This window comes from Chelonia mydas, chromosome 13, assembly GCF_015237465.2.
Source record: "Chelonia mydas isolate rCheMyd1 chromosome 13, rCheMyd1.pri.v2, whole genome shotgun sequence".
Classification (NCBI taxonomy): Eukaryota; Metazoa; Chordata; order Testudines; family Cheloniidae; genus Chelonia; species Chelonia mydas.
The window spans coordinates 38,437,390-38,462,453 of NC_051253.2; the positions used below are offsets into that span (position 1 = coordinate 38,437,390).

The 25,064-nt window shown below is 42.0% G+C and overlaps 1 long non-coding RNA gene across 39 annotated transcripts in view; it reads right to left on the reverse strand.

Moving 5' to 3' along the window:
• The window catches only part of LOC119567900, a 111,373-nt gene that overhangs the window by 28,886 nt on the left and 57,423 nt on the right, over positions 1-25,064 (reverse strand). The window contains exon 1 of one of the 39 annotated variants that reach the window (XR_006285540.1): positions 23,435-23,453. The exons of 18 other annotated variants lie outside the window; for them this stretch is intronic. This is a non-coding gene — a long non-coding RNA (uncharacterized LOC119567900). Of the gene's footprint in view, positions 1-1,019; positions 1,039-5,337; positions 5,357-6,733; positions 6,753-8,154; positions 8,173-8,450; positions 8,470-9,907; positions 9,927-10,830; positions 10,850-11,313; positions 11,335-12,826; positions 12,846-13,847; positions 13,867-14,887; positions 14,908-15,645; positions 15,682-15,871; positions 15,891-16,301; positions 16,320-17,491; positions 17,511-18,633; positions 18,653-20,783; positions 20,803-21,728; positions 21,748-22,583; positions 22,603-22,967; positions 22,987-23,434; positions 23,454-25,064 lie in introns of those variants that run through there. 20 more of the 39 variants (XR_006285549.1, XR_006285570.1, XR_006285542.1 and 17 more) reach the window with 20 other exon arrangements.

The following is a 25,064-nucleotide window of genomic DNA, read 5'->3' on the forward strand; positions in this document are numbered from 1 at the left end:
AGGCATTTTCTCCTGCACTCAAATACATTTTCTGGCTCTTTTCTTATGCTTTTGAACATGCCCCCTTAACTGCCATTGAAATTCAATGGGATTTGTGCAAAATTAATCCAGATTAACTAATAGTATGAATTAAACTAACCCAAGTTAAGGTCTACACATGGGTTTAATCCAGTTATATCTATTCACTTTGAAAGTGAATTTGGATTAACTTTCCTGAGTGTCCCCATGTTGACAAGCCCAAACTCACTTGGGCTACTTCAACAACCCCACCCAAAAGCAGTGCCTTTTGCTACTCCATGTTCACATTCATCGACTCCCAGAATATTGATCATCTTACTTGGTTTCACTCTCAGTCTGGTTCCATCCCCAAATAGGAGTTTGTCACCAGTTCCTCCATAATTCACACAGTGATTGGCCATATGTCAGAAATCCCAGCCCCACACTTCCCATCATCTCTTTACCAATTTATCCAACATTCTAGATGTTAGGATTAGGCTGTTGTCTCCTGCTATACAGGCACAGTATGACATTGTGGGTTGAATAAGCACTTCTGGAGCACAAGGATAAACAAAGAAAGAACGGGCCTTTCCATTGATTTGAGCACCCAAATCTAACTTAACATCAATGGGAGCTGGGTACCATGGAAAAACCCATAACTGACTTGCCCAAGGAGTTTGTTGCAAAGCAAGGAATTAAGCCCCATTTTTTTTCCATTTCAGTCCAGCATTCCTGCCGGCGTGTGTTATGGGCAGTGTTGTTGTAGCCATGCTGGTCCCAGGATACTATGGCAACAAGGTGGGTGAGGTGATATCTTTTATTGAACCAACTTCTGTTGGTGAGAGAGGCATGATTTCGAGCTTCCACAGAGCCCTTCTTCAGGTCTGGGGTTGAGTTAGTTCCCCAGACCTGAAGAAATGGGTTCAGTAAAAGATATTAGCTCATCCACCTTGTCTCCCTGTGTATGTTATGGTCAATCTATCCCTCTAACCCATGGAAGACTCTTTTCCCTCTGTACTTACTGGGCTCCACTGATACTCTTGTTCCACTCCCGAAGATGAGCCTGTTTCCTGCAGTATTCGCACAATGCTACGCCTCCCATCAAAATCCCTTCTAGCTACACAAATGGATCCCTCTGCTCACCCTACAAGCTCTCTTCTTGCTATTTCTTCCAACTCCACGACAAATCTTGGTTTTAACTATTTTCCTTGAGTTTCTTCTCTTCTTGTTGTGATTGGCATTTAGGGCTGGATTTTCAAAGTTGTTTGGGTGCCTAAAGATGCAAATTGGTGCCTAGTGATATTTTCAGAAGTGCCATAGTAGGTGAGTTTCTCCCATGGACTTTAATACTTAGGCATTTTTGAAATTCCCTTTAGGCACTGAGCTACACCTTTAGGGCTTGAATACCTTAGTAAATCTGGCCCTTGGGCCCTGGACATAACCTACACCATAGATATCATATGAAGGAAATAAGTTTGATTCGGTCATCTGGGGAAGAGGTATAAATCTCTCTCTCTCTCTCTCTCTCTCTCAGGACAGTTAAAAATACAGAAATCCTCAGCTGATGGGAGGAAGACTTTCCTTTCCCAACCAAAGTTCATACTTACTGGGGATCACCGAGAGTTCTGTTCCTTTTCCAAACAAGACCTTATATCCTGTATCATACACACAGTGAAATATACCCCTACAGATTCTGCACTTCACCTCTAGCCTTCTCAGCATCTCCATGCTAAAGGTGTAGCGAGAGATAGAAGGGAAATGATTTCCCCATCCTGTGAGAATTTTTGAGATTTCCCCATCCTGCACCGGAACAAAACTCAGATTTTTATTATTATTCTTTTTTAGAGCAAGAGAGAGACAGCTAGACATTCCAGAATAGCCAATAGCCTGATGTTTAGGGCACTTCCTACAATGTGGAAAACCCAGGTTTGAGTCCCTCTTATTCCTCATTAAGAGGACCTTAAGAACGTGGGTCGCCTGCATGCCAGATGAGTGTTGTAATTACCTGGCTATTATGGGATGGGTCTCCCTGATGTTTTGACCAGAAATTCCATCCTGCACCTGAGAAACTTTCTCAATGAATAAACATTTTCCAACCAAAAAAACCCAAAACATTTTGTCAAAAATTTCCCAACCAGCCATGATAAAGAGATGACACAAGGGAAGGTAGATAGACTGACATAGTTACTTACTAGGTTCCACATTTAAAATGGTTCCTGACCCAAATATCAATTTGTTTGCATCAAACACACAGTGATCTGCGTCCCAACAAAAACTAGCCTCTCCCTTCTCCAGTCTGAGCTTTTTACTGATGGTTGAAATAAATTAACCTGATTGCTCCTGGGTTTGCTACTTGCTTCATTCTCATTTCTTTGCAAGTTTAGGAAATAAAATAGATTGTAAATTAGATTAAATTTAATAGTGTTATACGTTTATCAGGCAATACTGGAGTCGTCAGAAGAATTGTTTCCTTTGTGGAAGCAATTCTCAGCTTCCCAACTTGGAAAATCCCAATTCCACAGGATAAGAACATGGGACTTTTCTATTTAGTTTATTACCCTGTCTCTGCTAGTTGCCAATACCGGCTGTTCCAGAGGAAAGTGAAAGCAACCCTGCACTGGACAGTCATGGGAGAACCCAGAGTTTGGCTTATACCCTGGTTTATATCCCTTCCAAACTGATAAGATTTACTCTTTGCTAATGTAATTCTCCATCATTATCCATATAACTGTCCTGCTCAATGAAATCTATGCCAAGGAGTTCAACAGGTTAACTGTCCATTTTATGGGGGAGAAATTATTTCTTTTTATCAATTTTACACTTACACTATCAAGTCCTAAAAGGGCAGGGATAATTTCACACACAAATCAGTCTTTGAATCATGGTTTGAGGCTGTCAGTAACTCAGCCAGAGGTTAAGGGTCTATTACAGGAGTGGGCGGGAGAGGTTCTGTAGCCTACAATGTGCAGGAGCTCAGACTAGATGATCATGATTGTCCCTTCTAACCTGAAAGTCTATGAGTCTAAGTACCCCCTAGCCCTGTGTGAGCCAGATCCTCAGTATTTATTAAGTCAGTATGCCCCATTTTGGCCGTGAAACTTAGTCAATTTAGGCAGTTGAAAGTATGTCACTGGATGGTTACAAGGGAATACAAAATGCCACAAAAATGGATGCACTGCTATTGGAAATTTGGTCTTTGAAATCAGGTTTGCTAAACGCCATTCACTTGTGTCACTCAAATTTTGTCATTGATCATTATTAGTAAAGGAAATCCTTCATTCATTCATGCTACTCACTGGGTTTCACCGTTAAAATGGTCCCATTGCCAAATATCAGCTTGTCCCTGTTAGTACTCACACAGTGATCTATGGCCTAGCAAAAACCAACAGAGCTTTGTCCTCCCTGAGAGAGAGATTTTGCTCTTTTGTGGATATTATTTATCAGTCACCCCTGGAACGTAGAGCGGAGAGTTGACCTCTATGTTGCATTTGACTGGTTAGAAGACTGAGCTGTCTATAGCTCTCCTATCACGCAGGGAGAATTTTTAATGGCTCTAGTGACTGAATAAGGTAGACTCAGGGTAACATTTTCAAAAGGGCCTAAGTGACTTAGGGTCAACCTCATGGTGGTGAGTCTCAGAGCCTGGGTCTACTGAGCCAGGCTTGCACTATGGGACGAAAAGGAGGAGTGTAGACATTTGGGCTCAGAGCTGGAGGCCAGGCTGTGAGGAGACACACTCCACTCACCAAGTTTCAAAGCCCAGGCTCCAGCCCAAGACCAAACACTGCATAGCACAAGCCTGAGTCAGGTGACCCAGGCTCTGAGACTTGCCACTGTGGGTCTTTTTTTGCAGTGTAGACGTACCCTTAGGAGGCTAAATTCCATTTTCAAATGAGACTTAGCGCCAGATTTTTAAAGGCTTTTCGACTCCTTAGTGGGATTTTCAAAAGCATCTGGGTTCATAAAACTGACTGATTTCAATGGGAGTTAGGTGCTTCCGGAAATGCATCTGGGCTCCTATCCGCAGCTTTAGGTGCCGAACCACCTTTGAAAATCTGGCCCTCAATATCTTCAGTGCCTTTGAAATTTTCACCCTTAAATTTCTTTCTTTTCTTCACCACCTCTACAATAATGAAAAAAACTAAACAGTTTCTTTGTTTACCTTCCCAAGAGACTGTGATACTCACTGGGGATCACCGAGAGCACCATCCCCTTTCCAAAGATCAACCTGTTTGCATCATACACACTGTGAGACAACCCCGTACAAATACATCTCTTACATCCCAGCGGCAAGCAAGGGAATGCCAACTGCCTATTATCATGTGTACATACATCTACCCACTTATCCCAATACACACCCATCCAGCTAGCTCTTATCACCATATATATGAGCATGAACTCTGGGAATGAATAGAAAGTTATTTTACTAGCTGAACATTTCAGGCCGATATTTCAAGGGATCTTAAGGAGTTGTGTGCCCAGCTTCATGGACATTGAAAGGGATTTGGGCATGTAGCATCTTATGCTGCTTTGAAATTCCCTGTCCTGATTTCAACACACATAAGTAAGTCAACTTAGGATAGCAACAACTGGAGTGAAAATATATTTCAGATCAATCAAAACCGACCAAATATACAAGTTTTAAAGAATCCCCAAAGAACCCTTTGGCATCTTATTGTGTTATAAAAGCAGAATGGCTGGTTTTAACACCAATACTCCCTGGGGTTCACAGTTAACCTGGTTCCTTTCCCAAAGGTTAGCTTTCCAGCTGTCCCGCTATACACACACTGCTTTGAGCTTCATCAGAAACCCACTAGACCCAAGGGTGCTGATTCAGGTCTTCCTCCAGTTCAAACTCTTATCACAAATGATGTTACTCTGGATTTAGGCCCAGTATTTTAAGAAACTTTGTGAAACAGAGATAGATGGATGGACACACAGACTGGAAAATAGGTACATACTTGGTTGAACGGATAACTTTGTCCCCACCCCAAACTGGAGTTTTCTTGCATCGCTACTCACCCAGTGCTACGAAGCCTAACAATAATACCAGCTGCTGCTGCTACTTGCTTGTCATATGGACCTCTGGCCCGCTCAATGCTCATTCCCCACACTAAGAACTGGAAGCTCCATTGATTCAGGCTGGGGTTTCAGTACTCAGATCCCACTGAAATTTAATGAGACCTAGGGGTCAAACTCCCTTAGATGACTTGAAGAAGCCAGCCACGTATAGGTGCCAAACACTTCTACAGAGATCTTTTCCTTGGGACTGGGTTTTAATTATGGTATCTCTTAAACCGCTTCTTGGTCATTTCTGAATTGAAAGAGAGAGACACCTACTTGGAGTTACAGTAACTGTAGTTCCACCTCCAAAGATCATCTTCCCCCAGCCAGAACCATCATACACACAATACTCATTCCCTTTGCAAGAACTCCTTTGCCCTTCCTCTCCTGATGTCATTCATTAACAAAGGAGAGATTCTCAAAGGCACAAGAGGTCGGTTGGGCGTCCTACTCCTATTGATAGTCAAGGCAATTTGGGTGCTTTTGCTTCCACTCTATTTGTGCTCATCAGCATTTCTTGCCCCTTCCTCTTACGTATCTGGACTTGATAACCTAGGAGGTCCCTTCCAGTCCTACGTCTTATGTTCCTATGATCCTGGCCATCACTAAAAATAGGAGATTGTGCTGTGTGGACCACCGGTCTGACCCAGTCTGGTAAACCCTATATCATTATTAGAGCTGGTCATGAATTTTTCAACTACATGGTTTTTTTGTTAAAAAAATGCCAATTCATTGCAACCAAAACTGTTCATAAAACTGGATTGGTTTTGATGAATTTCCTGGCTTGAAAAAAAATGTGGAGGAAAAGTTATAAAATTGTCTGAACATTTTGTTTTGACATTTTCAAAATGAAAAATTCCAGTTTTCCAGGTCAAACTGAAATTAATTTATTAGGCGCATGAGACTTTAAAAAAAGAGGGGTGTGGAGGTCAAAGTTGAAATGAAATGTTTTGAAAGTACTGAAACAATTTTTTTGAGTGAGCTAAACCAGGAAAAAAAAATCCGTTTTTTGGTTTATGAATACTTTTGAGATTTTGCCTTTTCGTCCTGATTGGAAATGGAGAAAAAAATTAAACTCTTCAAAATATTCATGGGATGGGAATACTGTTTCCTACATTATCGGTAGGTAATTATCACTGAAACACATTTTCTCACACATCTTTCCCAGATTAGAAACAAGACGTAATTTTTTAACAGTGAGAGTAATTAACTATTGGAAGAGTTTACCAAGGGCTGTGGTGGATTCTCCAGCACTGACAATTTTTAAATCAGGATTGGATGGTTTTCTGAAAAGAACTGCTCTAGGAATTATTTTGGGGAAGATTTGTGGTCCGTGTTATCCAGGAGGGCAGACTAGATGATCACAGTTGACCCTTCTGGCTTTGGAATCTATGAATCCATGACTTCTGCCTACAGAAATCAATTAAGCTGATCAATAATCACTGGATAACATGTTATAAAAAAATATTTCAATCTGGTAATGGTGCCTTAAACATTCCTGCTTTTAAACAAAGATCTGCCAAGGTATTTATATGAAATTCAATATGGGCGTTGCGATTCCTATTAATTATATGTGGAAAGTGCTCGGATACTACAGGGATGGACAGCAGGATAAAACCATGATCGAGAGAAAGGAATGTGGGAGAAAGGATACAGAGAAAAAGTCACGTACTTGGTTGAACTGATAACTTCGTCCCAGCCCAAACTGGAGTTTTCTCGCATTGTTATCACACAGTATTATGCAGCTTAACAATAATAGTAGCGATGGCTATTTGTAGTCGGGGTTCCATGGACTGAGGCTGGGTTTTTCAGTGGAGTCTGTGGAACCAGATCCCAGAGAAATTCAAAGACAGCTGTGTATCTAACTCTTAGACTACTTTAAAAATACCAGCAATCTACAGGTGCCAAACATTTCCATATAGATCTTTCCCTCTTTTTGGGTAGAGTGGTCAATTTGTTTCATCCACTCATTCTTTCCTTTGCTGACAAATGGCTTAATGGCCAAAATGAATTTTGGATGAAATTTTCCATTTGTCTGACAAAAAAAAACAAAAAACAGAAACTGTTGTGTTTTTTTGTTTGGATTTTTTTTTTGTTTTTTTTTTTTGTAACTTTTGAGTTTTCAGTAAAACAGTTCAATTTTTGTTTTCAAAAGCTGTAAAATTTACGAGAAAGCTGAAAATGATTTTTGACTCATGGATTTTGTTTTATGGGGTTTTGTTTTGTATCTGGGGAGAGAGGAAATTTAGAAAAAATGAACATTTTTCATAATTTCCTGTGAAAAATACTTGACACTCTTTGACCATCTCTACACTGAGCTTAGATTACTCCGACTCATCAATCATTTCTTGGTCATTTCTGAATTAAATTGATGAGTCACCTACTTGGAGTTACAGTCAACACTCTTCCACTTCCAGAGGTTGGCTTCCCCATCCAAAATTTCCATCCACACAATACACAATCCCCCTTTACCAGAAACCCTTTTGGGCTCTCTCTCTCTCCTGCTCCCTACCCTCCTCTTGATGGGTTGGGTTGCCCAAGGAAGAGGAAAGGCTGATCCAATGATTAAGGTGCTGATGTGATATTTGAGAGACCTGGCTTTGATTTCCCACTCTATTACAGATTTCTTATGTGACATTAGTTGGGACCTAGGCCCTGAATTCCATTGAAATATATCTGCTTTTCTCATATTTATTTCATCCCATTTCTCTTGCGTGTACTCCCTTGTTGCACACAATTTTTTTCAGACGATAAAGAGATAAAGATTTTTGTTTAGGATGGGATTTTCAAAGGGCCATAAGGGATTTAGGCACCCTAATTCAATGAGGGATGGTGCCATAGCTACTGCTTTGGGTTGTTTTGCAGTGTCCTAGCAGTCAGTGATATCTTGTGACAATGAGCTCCAGAGGATTATTAATACATTAAGACACTGAGAGTTTCAAAGCAAAGACCCCATAGTGTCCTGGGTGCCAATTCTTGATAAAATGAATGGGAGTTAGATAGTGGAATACATTAAGCAGCTTCAAAAAAAATCCCACCTCATACATATATCTAACTCACCATTAAATTATTAGTAGTAGCAAATATACTTACTTGGCAATACAGTCAGTCTAGTCCCTGATCCAAAGTCATATTTATAGCCTTGATTATCACAGTATCATAGCCCTTTACTTAAACCTGTAGGGTTGAATCTTCAGCTGGTGAAATTTTCACAGCTCTCTTGACTTCAATGGAAGTCCCCTGATTTACACCAGATGGAGATCTGAGCCCATTGGCTTCAATGAAGCTATGGACAATTTACACCCACTACGGAATCTGATTCCATAACTGTAAATTGAATTCTACTTAATCTCTGAGGGTTGGACTTCAAATGGAGACAAGCCACCTACTTGGCTGGATGAAGACTTTGGTTCCCGCTCCAAAGATCAGTTTACCAACACTTGACCCGGTAGTCACACAATGCTTAGGGCCTTTACTGAAACGTTCCAGCCTGATCACTTCTTCTGTCCATGACTCCCTCTCTCCTGTTTCATTTATCACCCTTCTTTTCCATACAGTGCTCTAGGTCTCAACAAAAGGGATCAAATCAGGGCTTAAATTCAGCCAGAGCTGTTTGGAGCATAGTGCCAGTAAATATTGTTAACCCCCTTGGAGTTTTCATAGCATATTGGTGGAGGAGCATGGGGGGAGCTCCAGGAAATATTCTATGAGAATAGAAACCCTGGATCAAGTGATAAAAGTTTCATGTGGTTCCTTCACCTTATTTTTGCCTATATCTGTGGGGGGGAAAAAAAAGAATTTGTGCAGCTTTGAAAACAGCGCACTTTCAGGGTGTCCACTCTCAGGAGTCCCTTATTAAAATGATTTAATATTACTTCCACACACTCCTCCCCGGATCTTAGCACAACTGACTAGCTTTCATGCCAAGATATTTTTTTTAACATTTGCAAAATTTGGCTTTAAACACAAATGTAACTGCTGCTTTTACTCTTGAGGAGACAATGGTTTCTCCAGGTTCTCATATTGTCTGCATCACCATAGTCTCTGAGCACTTCCTCCGAACTAATAACATCTTCCAGTCTCCTCACCTTTCCTTTCTGGAGGTTTATGGTTTGTTTTAAAGCAGAAGTTCATTCCTTGCATAATTCCTTGCTCTTATGTCTCACAGGAAAAGATACATGGATTCAAAACACGTCCATAGATTCAAAGGATGAGATTTGCAAAGCTACCTGAGGGATCTGACCATCAGGTGGGTTTGAAAATCACATCCCTTGATTTCAAGGTCAGAAAGGACCATTCTGGTCAGCTACTCTGACATCCTGAATAACACAGGCTGGAGACTTTCACCCAACGATTCCTATAACTTCTGGTGTTTTTTTTAAAAAAGACATCCAGTCATGATTTAAAAACTCCACACAATGGAGAATCCACCACAGCCTTGGGAAGCTGCTCCCGTAATGAATCACCTTCACTGTTAAAGAGCTGCATCTTATTTCCACTTCAAAGTTTTTCTAACTTCAGCATCCAGCCCCTGCATCTTGTTACAACTTTGTCTGCTGGAAGGAAGAGCCCATGTAGGAAAGGGTAGAAAAAGATCCAGTTGCTGGGAGTCAAAGTTAGACAAATTCAGCCAAGAAACAAGTCAAAAAGACATTCAAAATATGAGTGCTAGGCTGTGAACTTCTCACTCAGGCTGGTGACCAATTACTATACATGAAAATAACTCATCAATGTGAGTAAAGGCTCTGCTCCATGGCCTTTACTGAGAATAGATATATTTTGCTAAAATGACCAACTGTCTTTCTTTCCCCTGCCACTACTCAGTCCAAAGAAGGAAAAAACTTACTTGGTTTAACAACGACCATGGTCCCAGCTCCAAAGATTAATTTGTTATTAGTCCCATAATCCCACAGTGTTTGCCACCTTTACAAGAAGTTCTACAGAGCTTCCTGAAGGGTGGGCACTTACAAATGGGTTCCCTGAGCTATTCCTGGCCAGGTTATTCCATAATTGTCCACCATGAGGTTCCCTCAGCCATTCTCTGAAGCATTTGGTAATGATTGGAGACAGAAACCTGGGATGAGGGGATTCTTGTTCTGACCCTTCTGTTCCTATTTTTCCTTACGACGTCAGTAAATATTCACCTAAGTCCTAAAAGAATGAAAAATGTAATCGTAAAAAGACTTAATAGAGTTGAGCAGTCAGATACGATAATCACAGGCACAGTATACAAGAGAGAGAAAGAAAGAGAGAGAAAGATTTTCTAGAGGGAAGGACAGCGAGACATACAGAGCGAGAGAGAAGAAATCAGAATATAGAGAAAGAAATCTAGAAAGACAGAACAGAAAGAAAAAAAATGATTCTCTGAAGGGAAGGATGGGTATCTAGATAGAGTCCAAGACCAGAAGGGGACCACTGTGATCATTTAGTCTGGCCTGTTGTGTAACACAGACCAGAGAACTGCCCCGCAATAATTCCTAGAGCAGAAGCTGAATGGCCTGTGTTACACAGGAGGTCAGACTCAGTGATCACAATGGTCCCTTCTGGCCTTGGAATCTACCAGTCTATCTATCTATCCTTCCCTTCAGGGAATCTTTTATTCACTCTGTATTTCTTTCCCTCTCTTCTGGAGGGAAGACTGGATGGATAAATAGATGGATGGATAGATGCATGGACAGATGGATATGTGACCCTAGAAACAGGACTGAGCTTTGAAGATCAAAACGTATTTTAAGGCAAAGAAATTACATATGAAGGAAGGCAACTTACTTGGTCTGACAGACAACTTCGTGCCAGAGCCAAAGTTGAGCTTGAAGCTCCCCGAATCAGTATTCACACAGCATTTCCTGCCATCACAAAAACCCTGCAAAGTTCTTGGCCCCTTTCCCCAGACATGGGCAAGAGACATGATAGCAAATCCCAAAGCTCTAACTAGAATCCCTTTGTCTAGGAATTGCAAGGACAGGATTGAGGGACACTGGCAGAGCTGGAGAGAGAGGGGAAAATCCCAGGTCTAGGATAGCAGAAAGCTGTGGGTTGGGATTGAGGAGCATCCGCAGAACTGGAAGGGGAGCCCAAGGCTTGGATAGCAAAGGGTTGTGGGTCAGAAATGAGGGGCATCAGAAAAACTTTTGTGTGGGAGAAATTCAGTTCTGTCCAGCCCTGAGTGATTCTCCAGCTCCCACAATGTATTAAAAATAGACATCCTCAGAAACTCAGAAATTCAACTAAAACCATGAGTACGGCACTTACTGGGTGCAACAAGGAGCCTTGTCCCACTCCCAAAGGTGACTTTACCAGCGCCAACATTCACACAGTGTTTCCCACTCCAACAAAAACCCTGACAGCATTGACTAGGAACTAACCTCCCTGAGCCAGAATTGGGGAGGAAGGTGCTCCACCTCAGGCAACGTTTCCAATTATATTCGACATGGATACCAAATGGGATATTGAAAGGAACCTAAAGGAAGAGAGCCCCCAAATCCCCTGGGCTCCTTTGAAAATCCAATCACAAGAACATATGTAGGTAAATAAATAGCTCTGCAGTGTGTGAAGTAGAGTGGTCCCGGTGCTAGCCAAAGCACTTGGGAAATCCAGATTTAAATCCCTCCTCTGCCATGGACAATTCCTGTCACTTTGGGCACGTCACGTGTACTCTCTGTGCCTCAGTCTCCCATCAGTGAAATGGGGACATTATTTCCCTACCTCACAATGGTGTTGTGTGGCTACATACGCTAAATTCATAGACTCCAAGGCCAGAAGGGACCACTATGATCATCTGGTCTGCCCCGCCTGTATAACACAGGGCCAGAGACCTGCCCCCAAATAATTCCTAGAGCGGCTCTTTTAGCAAACCATCCAATCTTGATTTGATGGAAAATCCACCATGACACTTCGTAAATTGTTCCAGTGGTTAACTGCTCTCACTGTTTAAAATTGACGCCTTATTTCCAATTTGATTATGTCTGGCTTCAGCTTCCAGACATTGAATCGTGTTAGACCTTTCTCTGCTAGACTGAAGAGCCCACTACTGAATATTTGTCCCCCACATAGGTACTTACAAACTGTAAGGAAGTGACCCCTGAACCTTCTCTTTGTTAAGTTAAATAGATTGAGCTCATGTCTACCACTATAAGGTGGGTTTTCTAATTCTTTAATCGTTCTCGTGGCTCTTCTCTGCAATCTCTCCAATGTACCAACCTCCTTCAAGAGCATGTTTTCTGCTGCACCTTATTTTGTTAGGGGAGCTGGTATAAGCCGTAGCATCGTAAGCACTCCACTGGAGGAAAGTGCTGGTATGGCTCTATCAATACAGTGACGCTAGTTAACCTTGTCTAGTGTAAACTAGGTTTAACACATCCATAAAATCCTCTGCTGCTCTCATCAGGTCCTTAATGACCAAATGCTCATTTTTAACTGAGGAAACTTTTAAACGGAAAGGCAGAGCACTTACCTGGTCTAACAGACAATTCAGTCCCAGAGCCAATGATTAACCCGTATCCCCCTGTGCCAATGTTCACACAACGTTTCCCTTCATCACAAAAACCCTGCAAATCACTGGGCAGAACTCAGCACCTAAAGGATGGTGATAGGATCCCCAAAACCAGAAACTGTGTTTGGAGGACTGAGTAACATCAGTGTAGCTGGGGTGTCTCCCACATCCATTACCAAAATAATCACTCCCCAAACATATCAAAAATGGACATTCTCAGAAACTCACAATTTAGCTAACGCCCATCACCGTGACACAGCCACGGGGACTTACCGGGTTTAACAAGGAGCCTCGTCCCACTCCCAAAGCTGAGCTTATAAGTGCCATCATTCACACAGTGTTTCCCACTGCAACAAAAACCCTAGCCAAGAGAATGGTATCTGCCCCCACGGAACTGACACCCGTGGGCCAGGAATCTAGGGGCACAATACTGCAGCCACTATCCACCCCGTAGGCAACACACCCCATGGTGCCCTTGAAAATTGACCCATCAAAATGATACATAGATGGATGGACAGATAATATCTACCTATATCTAAACACTAATGCAGCAATAAAATCAGCAGCTAATTTCAAGAGGGCCTTGAAGACCAAAAAGACTCTTGTGCCACAGAAGAAGTACCCATGAAAGCAGAGAACTTACTTGGTCTAACAGACAATTTGGTCCCCGAGCCAAAGACGAGCCCATATCCCCCTGTGCCAGCCGTCACACAACATTTCCCTCCACAACAAAAACCGCAGCAAATCACTTGGCAAAGTTGAGCACCTCAAGGCCAGCAATATGATTCTGAAAACCAGGAATTTAAGGAGGAAATATTTGTTTGTAGGATTGAGTTGCATGTGTTGGCCAGGGAGCCCAGGGCTGGAATAGCAGGGGGCTATGGGTCAGGATTGAGGGACACTGGCAGATCGCAAAGAGGAGCCTAAAGGGTTAGGGAGGCGGTGGGTCAGGATTAAGGGGCATTGGAAGAGTTGGATGTGGAGTGAAGATCCAAGGGCTGGGACAGCAGTGAGGGTTGTGAATCGGGACAGATGGGCATTAGCTATTGTGTTGTAGGTACAATACCAGGACCACTCTGGGTCTGCGTTGAGGAACGTTCTGAGAGCTTTTCATAATGTCCACCTTCAGCAGGGTGGAATCCAAATTGAACTTTCTCGCTCTCCTTTTCCTGGACACACATTTCAGCCTCACAGTTAAAAGGAAAACACCTCTAAAAGCCCAAGCTGCAGCCCAGTTTTCCACTGGGAAAATTTGGGTTTCTGCCAAGTAGGAATGAAAATCAGCTACACTTACGGGGCTTCACAAGAAGTCTCGTCCCACTTCCCAAGGTGAATGTGCTGCCATAGTTCACACAGTGTTTTCCCCCCCTACAAAAACGTAAGAGCTGTTCCTTGTGCAAACGCAAGCTCTTCAGGATGGATTAGCCAATACATCCTAGCCTAGTGTTGATATTGTTCCATATAACGGACCAGATCCTCAGCTGCTATAAATCAGTGTAATGCCATTGATGCCAAAGATGTTACACCAATATACAGCAGCTGGATGTATTTTGTCTGTCTACGTCTCCCTGTGTATTTAATAATTGTAGGTTACAGCCGGGGTTCTAAGACTCAGGACTCCTGGGTTCTATCCCCAGGTCCGAGAAAGGAATCCAGTCCAGTGACTTAAAAGGGGAGGGTTACGACCCTGGACTTCTGGGTTCTAGTCGCACCTCTGGGATGTGAGGAGAGTTTTAGTGTGTAGGCGCTCTAAATTAGGATTCCTAAATTCTGTCCTTAGTTTTGGGTTGAATTATGGGGTGCAGTGGCAAGAGAAGCATGGGCTGGGAGTCCAGACACTTGGGTTCTAGCCCCTGCTCAGAGAGAGGAGAGCTGTCCTGAAGATTAGAGCAAGGGACCGGGAATCAGGATGCATGGATTGAATTCCCTGCTCTGGGAGATAGTGGGGTCTAGTGTGTTAGAGTAGGGCGGAGAGCTGGGAGTCAGGACACCTGGGTTCTATCCCCAGCTTGGACAGGGGAGTGGAATCTAGTGGTCGCTCATGTAGTCTGTTATGTTTCTGCTCTCTGTTAAACATAATTATGTGCAATGGGAGAGATTTTTGAATGATACAAAAGGCAGGTGCCTGATGCCCATGGACTTAGATAGGAACAGCATTGCCCTTCGTGCCTTGTCCCTTTGTGAACTTCAGCAAAACCAACATATTTTCATAAAAAAAAAAAAAGATTTTGTCACAATTGCATTTTCTGATGGAAAAACTGTTTTGATGAAAAATTTGTAGCCAGCCCTACTTCAGAGGCCATACAGCAGGAGAAATTAAGGACAGGAACTTACTTGGAATGACAACCAGTCTAGTTCCTCTTCCAAACACTGGCTTGTCGTACCCGCTTGTAGTCCCACAGTGCTCTCTGCCATGACAAAAATCTATCTACTGCAGAGGCCAGGGGCCATGTTGACAAAAACATGTCAAATTGCAATGGTGGCTAATACTGAAGTCTAAATTGCTAGGCCAGGTGCTCAGTCTAGGGTAAATTGATGCAATGTCATTGAAGTTAATGGAGTTGAGGCTCTGGCTTTGCGTGTTTGCTTGGACAATTACATTGTCTAAAATGGATATGTGAAATGGAGTGGCCACATGGGTGAGACATCTAACTATGGATCAGAAAAAGGCAGAATTCTACTCCGGGAAGCATTGTGACTTTTTTTCCTGCTCAGATATGACAGTGATCAGTGACCCTATAAGAAGATTAGATACATACTCCACCACTTTTCAAATCCTTTCTGCCCCTTTTGTGTTTCTCTTAATTTCTCAGTCCTTCTGCTCTTATATTTTATCACTTTAATAAAAGGGAATTATGCCTCATTTCCAAAGGGAATTGATAGGGAGTTAAGTGCCTAATTCTCATTGGCTTTCATAGATTCTGAGGTCAGAAAGGACCACTGTGATCATCTAGTCTGACCGCCTGCAGAACACAGGCCAGAGAAATTCCCCAAAAATATTCCAGTTGGAACTAACCTATACCTATGAGAACTGGAGGTCCAATTCCTTGAGATGTTTTTTGAAAATCCCACATAACGTTCCAAATACTTACTTGGCTTTACAATTAGTTGTGTCCCAGATCCAAAGATGAGCTTGAAGTCATTGTTACCCACAGTGATAAAGCCCATGGCAAAAAGACTCACCTCTAGTCTTAAAAAACATTGATGCTGATATTTTCAAAGCTACCCAAGAGATTCCAAGGCCCATTTCCAATAATACAAATTAGGCTTTCAAATCCATTAGATATTTACCAGCATATCTTGGATATTATCACCTACCAGGTTCCACAGTCAATTTCGTCCCCCTCCCAAAGATCAATTTCCAACTTGCTCCTGAAGACACACAATGACACATCCAATAACAAAAACAAAGTGCATTCACTGTGCAGCAGCATCTCTTTGAATTTATGTCTCTTGGGATGTACACATGAATTTTAGCTTCAAAGAAGGTTCCAAAAGAAAAAGTGTAGTCCAGTATCTCATCCCATATCAGAGTGATCGATTGACCTACTTACCTACCTATTACAGTATCTGAGCCCTTCTTAGATTTTCACTTATTTCAACTATATTGTATTCTACAAACTCTAAGGAATCAAGCCCATTTTCTTCTGGGAGACAGATACTTATTTAAAATAATAACTATAATACTTTTGTGCTGTCCTGTCCGCAACTATGCATTCAATTAAAATGCTAAAGAAAAACGACTTACTGGGTGTTACAGAGAGTTTTGTTCCCTTCCCAAATATGAGCTTTGTGTTGCCTGTTCCATAATCCCCACAGCAACACACAGCCTTACAATAACCATGCACAGGGGACCAAGCCCTTTGCTCCACAGTGGAAGACTCGTTACATCCCCATTTTTGTTCACAAAAGGCATGATCCAAGGGCCATCGGGATCTTTGGAAAGAATCTCATTGGCTTTAATTGCTTTTAGATCAGGCCCATAGGAGAGAAGGGGGAACTTACCATGTAACATTATTAATAATTTTATTTCCATAGTGAAATTGAGGATTGGTCCATAAACTCGTTGGTGCTACATCTCCAACCTGATAGACCATCTTGAAAACTGCAGGACAGGAGTTATGTTAAAACATTGAATTTCTATCTTTCTAACTGCTTGTCTATCTATCTACATAGATATATTTAGCTATATATCTGTATAGCACTCTATCCCCCATCTAGCTAGCTAGCTATCAGATAATCTAGATAGATTTAGCGCTCTATCCCCACACATATCTATCTATCTATCTATCTATCTATCTATCTATCTATCTATCTATCTATCTATCTATCCAAATTGTGAGACTGCCTCTAAAGACTCTGATTTTGAACGTGATTCAGATATATTACATTATACACACTGTGCAGTACAAAACCACTTACTTGGTTTTACAGACAGTTTGGTTCCCTTCCCAAAGATGTTGCTTCCCCCATAGTTCCCACAGCAGTACACAGCCTTACAAGAACTGTATATGGGAGAGAGGGAACCTATTCCTCCACAAAGAAAGGCTGTCTACCTTTCCATCTTTGCTGCTATAGCACAGAAGACTGAGGGCCCAGGGATTAGGAACTGCTTTCTTCCCCTAATAAAACTGAGTTTAGGCCCATACAACAATTACTGCCATATCCCCCAACCGATTATAAATTCAGTGTTATGGACATAACTCTTCCCTTAGCTTTACCACAATGAAGTGAAGTCCTAAGTGAATATATACAGAATGATCTCTGTCTTTTTGTCCATCCCCGCTCTCGCTCTCTGTGCCCACTCATTATCCATCAATACATCTCGGCAATGACGCAAAGACCATCATGACAGTATCTGAGCAGCTCTGGAAATTCCTAGCTCATGTCATGTATATATTGCATTTGTAGAAACTCTATTAATGCCACACCACTTACTTGGTTTGACAGAGAGCTTTGTTCCCTTTCCAAAAATTAGTTTAGCGCTGTATCCTCCAGAATCCCCACAGCAGCTCATAGCTTTACAAGAACCACACAGCAAGAAAAAAGGGCCTTTTCTGTCCAGTGGAAGGCTCCCTACACTTCCATCCTTCGTCACATAATACGGGAGGGTTAAGGATCTAGCACCAGAAGTTGAAAGGTGTTTAGGTAGATGGAGATAGGCACCTAGTGGGAGTTTCAATACAGCCTACTTGCCTAATTCAAAGGTAGTTGGGTATCGAGGTGCTTTTGGAAAGATGCCCTATCTGTTGGGAAATTTTGAAAAAAATTCATTTCCCCCAAATTTTCCTCATTTGCTTTTTTTAGTTTTATGTTGCAAAAACTAAAACTAGACAGGGTTCAGAGTAGCAGCCGTGTTAGTCTGTATCCGCAAAAAGAAAAGGAGGACTTGTGGCACCTTAGAGACTAACAAATGTATTTGAGCATAAGCTTTCGTGAGCATGCATCCGATGAAGTGAGTTGTAGCTCACGAAAGCTTATGGTCAAATAAATTTGTTAGTCTCTAAGGTGCCACAAGTTCTCCTGTTCTTAAAACTAGACAGTTATGATTTTCAAAAACCAATTTCCACAAAAAACATCAGTTTTGGGGGGAATTATTGGATCCAGTGCCTAGGGAGTCCAGAAACTTGGGTTCTAGCCCCTGCTCAGAGAGAGGGGTGCTGTCTTGAAAGTTAGCACAAGGGATTTAGAATTAGGATGCTTGGGTTAAATTCCCTGCTCTGGGAGGATAGTGGGGTCTAGGGGTTAGAGAAGAGAGGTGGGCTGGGAGTCAGGACACCTGGGTTCTATCCCTAGCTTGGGATAGGGGAGCGGAGTCTAGTGGTTGCTCATGTGCCCAAAATGTTTCTGCTCTCAGTTAAACGTAATTAGGTGCAATGGGGGAGATTCTTTGAATGATACTAAAGGCAGGTGCCCAATGCCCGTGGACTTAGATGGGAACCACATTGCCCTTTGTGCCTTGTCCCTCTCTGTGCATAAGATCAACCTAATAAAATAAACCCCCAGTTCAACCAACTCTCTGAAAGTCAAATTCACTTTCTTAAAAAATGGTTCTCCATTAAAAAACTAAAACCACTTACTTGGCCTCACAATCAGTCTCGTTCCTTTCCCAAAAATCACTTTATCATTCCCAGTACTCACACAGTAATTTGCATCACGACGAAAACACCAGCTGCCACTCTAAGGGGTACGAGCACTCTGTGAATCTATTTATGCCTAGAGTTTCCTCAACAGGAGTCAATTTTAAATCAGAAGTAAAGTTATTGTAAATTGGCTTAGCTTCTATGACTTGGAGGGAATTCTGTTGGTTTACGCCAGCTGAGAATCCGGCCCATTGTTTTATCTGAGATAAATTTTGTTCTTGGATAAAATACAATATGGGCCAATTCCTCAACTGGTAAATCAGCCCAGCTCCCTTGAAGTCCATGGTGCCGTGGGCCATATTTTTTAAGATATTAGATGCCTAAAAATGCAGATGTACACCTGGTGGGCTTATCAAAAGAGCCTACGCTCCTAATTCCCCTGAAATCAGTGAGAGTTAGGTGCCCAGACTCTTTTGTAAATGGCATTGCATGACTGTCTACTCTTACAGGCACCTAAAAATTGCCCCTATGTTCATAGACACCAGCTGAGAAGCTGACTCTTGCTTTTACTGTTTGGAGAAACACAACATTAGGTAGCCTTATTAGCACTTGTTTTAAGTTTAATTTCAAACTGCTCAAAAGAGAGACTTTTTTGTTTTTTACATAATGTATAGTCCATTGCCAGCGAGACACTGTTGAGACCAAGAACTGTGCTTCCAGGATTCAAGAAAGGACTGGACGTTCATATGGATAATGAAACCTCCAGAGTTACATTAGAGAGGACCAAAAAATAGATGGGATACAGCCCCGCCCTGGAATATTTAGAGTGGGGTTTTAGAAATTAAGGGGATTTGGCCATCCCATGAAACTCTGAAAATTGCATTTGGTCAGATTGCAGTTAACTGAGTGATGGTAATGTTCCTGTGGATCCTTAATCTATGTACCGAGATCACAAAACAGCATCCACACCAGACTATTCAGTTAAGCACAGTGTTTTCATTCAACGAACTTCTTCAGTTTTTCTGATGTATCTGAAAAAGCACTGTGAGATATCCTGAAATATCATTTATTTTTACCCTCCAAAAATTGAGTGAAAGGAAAAGCACTTACTAGGTTTTATCAGTAGCTGAGTTCCACCTCCAAAGATGAGTTTGTTCGCATCATTAGTCACACAGCATGTCCCACCATAACAAAAACTTCTAAATTTTAATTTTTTGGAAAAAGACAGCTTTCCCTGGGCGGGCGGGGGAGGGGGGAAGAGTGATGTTTCCACACTGTATCTTAGAAATTAGGATTTGTTGTTGTTATCACAGCAGTACTTTCCAGCACTATTCGGGAACCAGTAGGACCCTGTGGTGCGAGGTGCTGTACAAACACCCGACAGAAAGACAATCCTGTCCCAGGGTGCTTACAATCTAAGCATAAGACGAGGGGGATACAGACACTCCAACAGCGAAGCACAAGGAGGCAATGAGACCATATTCCAAACCACCTCTGGTATTTGGCTAAGCACTTTTATCCAAAATACTTGGGTGACTTTGGAAATATCATTTTAACTGTTAAACTATCCCCCAGAGAATCAGTTCTTCACTTCTTGCGCAGAGGATCAATGCAAGGCCAATAAGCCATGTTAGTGCCACGTTAGCCCGGAGTCACAACTCTTGTGCTGGCCCCCTCTGCACAAAGGTGAATTTTGCCATCACAGATTTGCTGTCCTTGGAGGAGAAAAGATATTACAAATGATGTGTGCTTAAGCCTAGAGCTGGTTGGAAAGATTTTTCAAAAACGCCTTCCTGAATTGGGATGAAAAGCCAGTTTTTCAAAAAAAATTGTGAAACGTAATTCCAAAAAAACATTCATTTTGGGTCATTCAAAAGATTTTGGTTTTGACCTTTTATGTTTAGTTTTTCATATATGAAATAAAGTAAAAAAAATTAAAAAGTTTCATAATGAAAAATCAAAAAGGGACACTGTAACATTGCTTAATTTTTCTAATAGAGTTTTTCATAGAGGCCAACACACTGTCATGAAAAAGTTGGTTTTCTCTAAATCACATTTTCTGACAGAAAAACTGTTTTGATGATAATTTTCCAACCAACCCTGCTTCAGAGGCCATACAGCAGGAGAAATTAAGGACGGGAACTTACTTGGAATGACAACCAGTCTAGTTCCTCTTCCAAACACTGGCTTATTGTACCCACTTGTAGTCCCACAGTGTTCTCTGCCCTGACAAAAATCTATCCACTGCAGAGGCCGGGGGGCATGTTGTGCGATAGAGGTAAAGGAGAAAAGCATGCTGGGATTTTCAAAGAGGCCATTGGAATTCAGTGGGACGCAGGTGCCCAAACCCCTTAGTGATCCCTGAAAATCACAGCATGCATATTTTGGCCCAGAACATTAGCACGTTTTTTACTGTCACAGCTCCATTGACTTCAATGAAGCCACACCGGTTTCTGCATAGTTTTAAAACAATTAAAGGCATCCAAGTCCCATAGGTTGCTTGGAAAACCCAGTTTTAATCTCCCTCTGCTTCAGTTTCCCCCATCTGTAAAATGGGCAGAACGATACTTCCTTCCTCCACTTTCACAGCTCACTCTGTGCGGGCCGGGCCTGTTTTAATGTGTTAATACAGCGCCCAGCACAAGGGCACTAGGCTTGCCAACCCTCCAGGGTTGTCCTGGAGTCTCCAAGAATTAAAGATCAATATTTAATTAAATATTATGTCATGTGATGAGACCTCCAGGAATACGTCCACCCAAAGCTGGCAACCTACATGGTGCCCTGACGTGAATTGAGGCTGTAGGCACTAGTCTGCTAAGAAGGGTTCAGATACTATAGCCATGAGGACCTCTAGGTAGATAAGCAGGAACATAATAGACACCCTGTTTCTTGACACAGCTAACATGAGAAGTGGACAAATCTGTGGCAGTTGTTCTACAATCAGGAAGTATCCTGCAGTACTGTTAGGTGCGGGAACCTAATAGATCTTCCATTCTCTACCTCCCACTGTGGCAACACCATGAATAAACACTAATTGGCTGTGGTATTTTTATACAAACTCCCTAGCAACAACCAAAAACAAAGCCACTTACTTGGCATAACAAGGAGTTTGGTGCCAGCTCCAAAAGTGAGCTTTGCAAAGCTGCTTCCCGAATTTACACAGCAACACGCAGCTTTACATTAACCATTTCCCTTCTCTCTGATGGCATGTCAAATTGTGATGGTCCTAATGCAGAGATCTAAACTGCTGGGCCAGGTGCCTAATCTCATGTAAATTGATGCAATGACACTGAAGTTAACAGAGTTGAGGCTCTGGCCCTGATTAGATTAGATAATAAACTTGTCATCCAATAGTTACCAACCAATCCAACAGATCATGAATAAACTTAACCCAATGAATAATCTTTACAGAAATGGTAGTAAACCCAATGAATAATCTTTACAGAAATGGTAGTAAAGGTAGAACCAATAGATATAATTCACAGTAATATTAGCAGGGTTCAACGAATTTCCTATTTTTGCAGGCTAGACAGGTTGCAGTGCAGTAGAAATTCCTATACCAAATAGGAAAACTAAGAGCCAAACTTTCTATTGGTGCAAATCCATTGACTTAATGGCGTTACATCAGTGGAGGATTTAGCCCAAGCTATGTAACCACTATCTGATGAGACTGTCTGTGAGCCAGTCTGTCCTCTCGAAGAGGAAACATGCAGGTTTGTAACTCTAGAATTCCTGCCTGGCTCATAGTTATTGTTAGCAAGCATATTTACACCCTGATTCTGCGACCCTTGTGCCCAATGAGCAAGATCCTTGGCTAGTGTGAACCCGAATAGCTTCTTTGACTTCAGTGGGTGTACTCCAGGAGCAAGGGGCTACTCAGCATGATTTAGGAGAATGGCAAAATCTTGTATATTTCCAATGATACGTCTGCCCATATCCATGCCTACCTGGATTCACCATTAATTTTGTGCCTTTGCCGAAGGTGAGTTTCCAGTTTGATCCAGAAGCCGCACAGTGATAAACCCAATAACAAAAACCCTAGGGCAGGGATTTCAAAGGACACCTACTGAGGTAGACCAATAGATTTTTAAGGCCAGAATGGACCATGAGAACATCCAGTCTGACCTCCATGGGATTTCAGTGGGAATTGGGCACCTAATTCCCTTAGGCTCTTTTGAACATCTCAGCTCCTTTTTACTGTCGTCTTCTCCTCCTGAATCTAGTCCCACAAACGAAAGCAACAGATCAATACAAAGTGAGGCAAATGAAGAGAACTGCCAAGCAATTCTTCATAGAAAAAATCTTTTGCTGCCCTCACCCTTGTCACTTACTTGGCCGGACAATCAGTTTAGTGCCAGATCCAAAAATCAACCTGTTTGTTCCTCCTGTATATCGCACAGTGATTTAGAGCCAAGCAAAAACTCCCCTCACTTACTCTAGCCTTGTAACCTGCCTTAACAGGGATTACAAGTTTGGGGGCAAAGTAGGATCCTGATGATTTTGGATAAGCTCTTGAGCTCATGTAAACTGGCACTTGACCCATTGATTTCAGTGGCATTGCATCAATGCACATCCGCTGGGATCCCGCCGCATTGACTCCAATGGGGCTATGTTTGGTTTATACCAACTGAGGTTCAATCCCCATTGACCATGGAGCTATGGCTGATTTCCATCAGCTGGGGATCTGGTCCACTGACTCCAATGGAGGTATGCCCAGTTTACACCAACTCCAGAGATTTGTGTTGATAACCCCACATGGCTGGAATCTCTCTGGACCATAACAGCTGAAGGTACCTACCGGGTTTGATCAGCAATTTAGTTCCCTTTCCAAAGATGAGTTTGTCTGCATTTCCTGAATATGCACTGTGATGATCCCCCTTACAAAAAGGGTCTTTTATGAGTCACTGCTCGTTTCCTAGCCCCTTCAGAAACCTGCAATGCACCTCACTCCAACTCCTCGGTGATTTGATGATTATCTAGCCACAAAACAATTGCGTACCATGGAGTCATACACATTAGAATTGGAAAAGACCTCTTCAGGCATCTATCTATCGATCGATCAATCGATCTAACCAAATGGTCAGACTGCCTCTAGTGACTCAGAGTTTGAATATGAGTGAGATATATTACATTGTACATACCATGCAGTACAAAACCATTTACTTGGTTTAACAGAGTGGTTGGTACCCTTCCCAAAAATGAACTTAATATTGCTTCCCCCATAGTTCCCACCGCATTACACAGCCTTATGAGAACTGTGTACGGGAGAGAGAGAACCTATTCCTCCACAGAGAAATATACCAGACCTTTCCATCTTTGCTGCTATGGCATAGAAGACTGAGGGCCCAGGGATTGTGAATTGCTTTCTTCCCCTAATAAAACTGAGTTTAGGCCCACACAACAATTACTGCCATATCCTCCAACCGATTACAAATTCAGTGTTTTGAACATAACTCTTCCTTTAGATTTGCCACAATGAAGTGAAGTTCTAAGTTAGTACATATGGAATGATCTCTATTATTTGTCCATCCTATCTCTATCCCCTAGCTCTCTATCCGCACTCATAATCCATCTATATATCTAGGCATGATGCAAAGATTATCACGACAGTATCTGAGCAGCTCTGGAAATTCCTAGCTCATGTCTTGTGGGTTGCATTTATAGAAACTCTATTAACACCTCACCACTTACTCGGTTTTACAGAGAGTGTCATTCCCTTTCCAAAAGTTAGCTTAGTGCTGAATCCTCCAGAATTCCTACAGAAGCTCATAGGTTTACAAGAACCACAGAGCGAGAAGAAAGAACATTTTTCTGTCCAGTGGAAGGCTCCCTACACTTCCATCCTTGGTCACATAATACAGGAGAGTTAAGGATCTAGTGCCAGAAGTTTAAAGGTGTTTAGGTAGCTGAAGATGGAGATAGGCACCTAGTGGGAATTTCAATACAGCCTTCTTTCCTAATTCAGAGGTAGTTGGGTACCGAGGTGCTTTTGGAAAGCTGCCCTATCAGCACCTTCAGGTGCCTAAATACCTTTGAAAATCTGGCACTATCTTATACATCACTTTATTTTGCAAGTTGAGTTTAGATCCATACGCTGGCTAAAGCCACATCTCTAAATCATTACAAATTCAGTACTTTGACCAGAACTGAATTTACAAATTTAGATACATAGATTTAGGGCATCTGTCTATCTATGTTCCTCCTCAAAATCCCACCTCGTTATCAGTTATTTGAAACAAACCCTTTTATATTTACAAACATTATCAACACCTACCAGGCTTCACCACCAATTTAGTCCCACTCCCAAAGATGTATTTCCTGCTGCTTCCAGAGTTAACACAGTGACACAGACAATAATAAAAACCAAGTGAATTCAATTTACATTGTCAGCTCTTTTGATGCATGTCTCTTTGCACGTATATGGCTAA